The 5,694-nt window shown below is 33.2% G+C and overlaps 1 long non-coding RNA gene across 1 annotated transcript; it reads left to right on the top strand.

Annotated features, from left to right (window-relative positions):
• The first annotated feature begins 1,669 nt into the window (after window positions 1–1,669).
• On the top strand, window positions 1,670–2,625 carry LOC137637251 (uncharacterized). Its single transcript, XR_011043497.1, has 2 exons — window positions 1,670–2,090; window positions 2,471–2,625. It is a non-coding gene; the product is annotated as an uncharacterized lncRNA (long non-coding RNA).
• The last annotated feature ends 3,069 nt before the right edge of the window (window positions 2,626–5,694 follow it).

The raw sequence follows: 5,694 nt of genomic DNA, 5'->3' as shown, positions 1-5,694 counted from the left end.
CCTAGCTGACCTGTGACCTAATGTGCTGATTCCTGGCTGAGCCTGTCTGGGCTCAGTGAGGTGTAAAGGCACATCATAGCGCTTATGCGCGGATCACGCTGATTCCTGGCTTACTTCTGTGACTCTGTCACGGGTTGGTTACAGTGTTAAAGGCGTATTGGAACATCCGGTTTCTGGCGAAAGTCATTTCGCCAGAAACCGGCTAGTAAACGGTTCCGTTATCTTATAGCGAGGGACTTAGAACCCCCTCAACATAAGGTTTCGGTTGTCGGGGTAGTCTCAATCTTGGGGTGATCACAAACCTCTTGATTGTTACTACTTTGATCCGCTCTGGTTTGGGGTTCCAGAGACGCTCAAGTGTTGGTGACATGTGCTCCCAACATGTGCTCGCAACACATGGAGGTGGGTGCATGGTACTGATCTTGTTGTGGACGTCCCCCCTGTCTCAAAGGTCATGACCTCATCGTGGTGAGACAGTGGCAACATGCTTCATACATGGTGTGCTTCAATACACTACAAAATTTTATAAGCATGGCTAACTATGACCATAACACCATTGGTTTAAAGTCTCCTGCTTGTACTGAAAGGGAAAAGCACCTTTAGAACTTAATGATAATATTTCCTGCGGTTGAAATAGTTTCAACATATTACATTAGTATCAATGGCTCTAAAAATGCAAAGGGGGATAATACAGGAATAGTGATACTGTACAGTAGATTAAGTGGTACTTTTTTTGTTGGTTATCTTTAGATGAAATACATTTTGCAATCTTAAGTCAAATGACTTTATAGAACTTTGGACTTGATGGTATTTAGGTAGGTCTTAATGTGTCAGGTATTTTGGGGGTAAAAAACTTGATTGCATAGAAGTATATCTTGAGGTACAAATTGCTGTATAGTGGTCAGGTTCATAGCACATTTCTGTAAGGTAATTCTGAGCGCCTGGTTAAGGTAAGTTGTGAAATATCAAAGTTTTTATATAATTATCGAATGTGTAGTAGGTTTTAGGCGCGTATAAAAAAGTAGGTTTGTTGTAAAGTGTTTGTGAATGTCTTCTGCCCCCTATGTTTTTATAAAATAGTTTATTATTTTTCAGGTTTTTGTAAGTTTGTACCTATATAATAATTTAATTATGATCATTATTCTATTTTTAAATGCTAAATAATCTATAAACTTCATACTATCTACCATAATATTTCTATGCAAATCCTCTAACAATTATATAAGTAAATACTTCGCTGATATTGACATATCTTTCTCCCTTTCAGGTAACAGGTCTGGCCTCACAAGGTAGTGTGGTTGGCAGCCATTTTGACCTTTTAACACATTTTTATTGCAAGGTAATACGATATTCTGTAAAAATTTCAACAACTATTATTTACCTACCGAAAATAAATGTTGAAAAGAGTATTGATATTTTTTTGGCCCAAAAAAACATTTAGTTTTTTTCTCATTTTAGGAAGAGATACCTTGTTGATCCTCCAACTCCCCCCCCCCCCCACCCCCTTCCACCCTGGATCTTACCAAAGAGTGCTCAATTATCGTAGAATAAGTGCTTAAAATAGTTTGTTTATTTTCTTATTTAGATTTTAGGTGAATATTTTTGTGGTAATTTTTTATACTTTTTTTTTAATTTATTTGTAAAAAATGTTTATTTTGTACATAGCTTTTATCTATTCTTTTTTTTATATTAGAACATTCTTTGAATCTTTTTTTTTTATTTAAGAAGGTATTGAATTGGCTTACAAATTAATTTTTAATGAATTTGTTTGGACCGGGTTAAAATCGACCCATCAAAACCTATCCAAGGTGGTGAAATAACATTACCTATCCAGGGTTATTAAATTGTTATTTCTAATTATTATAAGATTGTTTAACTGATTTATATAATTAATTCTAATATGAAATACTTCTTGTTGTACTGTAAGGAAACCTTAATTTTAGGAAATACAATATTCAAGTTTTAGTGATAAAATTCATATCCATTTAAGCACTTTTTGAAAAGGATGTTTATGGCACAACAATTTATTTTTGTTCTGATTTCAGAGTGATACCTGATTACTTAAGACATAGCAGCTCTTCGAATAAAAGGTATGTCAAAAAAATACTACAGTATATTATGTTAATATTAATTTACTACTTGCCATGACTAGCATAAAGATAGAAAGTCAAGCCTATTGCATCATTACTTGTTGGGGTCGCGTAGGTTTTACCCTCGGAAAAAAAATATTTAAATCTTCCAGGAATATGCCACCATTAACGCCACTATCCTTTGATAAGATTTTTCATTATTGCTATTGTAAATTCTTAATTTTCAACTTTTTGTCAAAATGATAATGTAAAGTACCCTTGACAGAAAATGCTAAGAAAGCTTCTGCCTGGATCATATCTGTAATTAATTTCAATACTACTCTTCCCTTTGAAATGACAAATGCTGTTGAAGCCTTAACATCTTTAATGTTCTGTTTCAGATGAGAAATGTTACCTTTGATGACATTGGTCCACGATAGTACTTGGAATGAACATTAAAAGAATGAGACCTGTTTCTTGGCCTTAGAGAAGACTTGGCAGAAAACTACTATTGGGAAAAGTTTTGTAACTTGGGTCATGGATGTCGGGAGCGGAATGATTGCACCCAAGTATGACAGTTGCTTGCATCACATTATTGCCTACTCCTATAAACAAGGCCGTACAGATATTATTATGAGGTTCTGTCCGAACTCTTCAGAAGTTGCTGTACCTCTGATTAATATCGTCCGCCCTAAGACTGATGCCAGTGGACAGATCATAGACGTGCCTTTGAAGCTATTAAAGTTTTGTCTTGAAGTCTTCGTTTTGAAGGAATCTGAATCGGACAAGCTGTTTATCAAAGGAGAAGCTAGTGATGTGGCTGAAGGAGCAGTTTTGATGCGGACCAGTGACGATAATGTACTACTGTACACCAGATTTCTTATTTAAATAAAGTGAAGCCGCCTCAGTTCCTAGAGTACAGTGGAAAAGGAAGCTTGGGCTCTCCTTCATGCTCTTGAAAAATATTGATTCGTATAAAAATCATCTAATTATTTCATATATATAAAATTAATAGATAATCCATCTCTTGTATAGTTTTTTTTTTTTACCGTAATCCATTGCCTTTTGTAAGTGAAATTAAAAAAAACTTCAAAATTAACTCTATGGGCCTTGGTCCTGCAGCAGTATAACATTGGGGTATTGCATATCAAAGGCAATATTAAACCTCATTGCCGACATCCCTCCCAAATGTTGACTTTTGCTTCTGTATACAAAAATTCTAGTCTATTAGTTTGTTATTTGGATGTACACGTTGTCTCCCCTTAAGGGGAGGGACAAGTTAAGATGCATCATGATATTTGTCTCTTTGTGTTCAATATGTAATTTAATGAAATTTATGTAATTGTATTGAACTGTTATTGTTTGCATTTTGTTATTGCTGCTATACTTTAATAGTTTTAAGTTGTTGTTTTTTTTTTTTTTTTAAGAGTAGATCCACAGAGTCTGTGTAACTGTAAAGGTTAAATTCAATTATCTCCAAGTATTTCGTAATTTGCTCCCACAGGAATTGGTTTTTATGTCATTACTTTATTTGATTAGGAGTTATGCATCAAGTTTTCTGATGTGGTGATTTGAATATTTAAAGATAAACCTAGATATATATAAATTATTTCTACATATGTCTTATTCAAATATAAGTTAGGTCAAGTTTTCCTTTAGTTTTTGTCTCCTTTATTATATATCACATCTTATCATCGCACACTCTCTTTAGACAAATTCAGCATTGTTACCAATGGCATAACAACATATACATATAGATTATTTGTGTGTGTCGAGGAATGCTGTGCTGCCATCTCTTGTATATGTTTTTACTCCATGGACTAAAGAAGTTATTACTTTGTTTATTTGGTTGAACTCCTTTTTTTTTTTTTCCAACATGGAAAGTCCCCAGCATTTCTCTTATCACTACTTGACACCTAGCCATCCGTAACAGTAAGTACTGAAAGGACTCCTTTATTCAAATTGTTCTATGTATTAGTGTATTATATAATGTCGTGTGTTAAAGTGATTTAGTGTTTATAAGGGTATACTGTATAACTAATGAAGATTGTTTGTGTATTGGAAATGTCATATGTTAACCTGCGAGTGTTTGATAGTTTATAATGTATAAACAATAAGGTTAGAATCAAGTTTTACTTCATTGTGCATTTTCTGCAGTCAAGAACTTTTATATTATATCAAGTTTGTTGTTGTAAATATGTTTATATTTTGCAGAACTCCTTAGACCTTGGTCAGTCTTCTTCATTATTGGTCCTAGACCTTAGACTCTTGGTCATTGGATCTTATTTCATCCTTAGATACAAGTGATTCTTCGTCAGACTGTAATCACTTACAGTACTTTTCCTTATCATGATTACACTCGCAAGATCTTCAATAGACCTTTATATTATTATAGAAGTTCCTGGTGTTATACACGAAGTTTGTTAATTTTGTATGTTTCAGTTTGTAGATATAATTTAAGTTGATAAAATTTTTCATGTTATATCTTTATATTAAAAATTAAACAAGGAAACTTAAAAATTAACAATCAAATATATCTTTAAAAGAAACAGAGTTCATGGAATATAAAATGTGAAAACCATTACTCGACAATGTGTGTGTGTGTGTATTTATATGCAAACTCTTAATTCTTTCTTTACTCGTAAAAGCACATAACTCTTGAGGTTTCCAGCAAGGTAGAAGGAGAAAGAACAGTGGCCTTTAGTGAACTCTCAAATGGTAGAAATGTCCCTTGGTCCAGTGCAACCCTTTCAAGTGGGAGAAGGGTGCGAAGTATCTCACGATAAATAAATAAAGATCTTAAGTTTAAAAATCCAGAGTAAAGCTTAACATCATGGAAACTTAGTGTCCAAAATTGAACTAAGATGGCAAATTTTAGCAGCCTTTGTCAATTCTTGTAATATATGGCCTGGATATGTGTATTCTACATTCTGGGAGAGAGCATGGCACTCCATATCAGCAAGAAGGTTTTTCTTTCTTATTTTTTTTCTCACGAACTGATAATAGGGAACACATTGCTTGAACACAGATATGCAGAAAATATAGCAACCAACTTGACCATTTATCAATAATGTAAAAATTCACTAAGTTGAAGACCAGGAAAAGTAATGAAAACCTAACTTATAATTCTCAGATATGACATTGAAAAACCAAGATAACACAAGTAGTAAAAAGGATTGTTATAGCGCCGAAACAGATTTTCAAGCTTAGAAATGTTACCTGATGATAAAGTAGAAATAGATTTGAATATTTATTGCAAAAAAAATTGAAATCTTTCAGGAATCTGCCAACATCACAATCAGACAGCGAAAACTATCAATCCTAGATTTTAAGATACTCTCTACTTAAAGTTTATGGTGATAGTTTTACTATCCTTAAGTAAATCTTAATAATTTTACATCGTACAATTATACAAGTAATGGAAGGTAATATCCCTAGAGGCATTAACTCATAAATTTGCTAAGGCGACTTTATAACAAAACAAAACAAAAAAAATTCATGGTGATTAAATATAATATAGTTAGCCTTAAATTAAGTTTTCTCTAAAAGGAAAGTCTCACCGTTTTCTTTTACTTGAGCCCACTTTTCTAGGGGTAACTTGCTTACAGATTTCACTCGTATACTG

Source organism: Palaemon carinicauda, unplaced genomic scaffold (assembly GCF_036898095.1).
Source record: "Palaemon carinicauda isolate YSFRI2023 unplaced genomic scaffold, ASM3689809v2 scaffold600, whole genome shotgun sequence".
Classification (NCBI taxonomy): domain Eukaryota; kingdom Metazoa; phylum Arthropoda; class Malacostraca; order Decapoda; family Palaemonidae; genus Palaemon; species Palaemon carinicauda.
The sequence above is the reverse complement of the archived record's forward strand: the minus strand, read 5'-3'. Positions and strand labels throughout refer to the sequence as shown.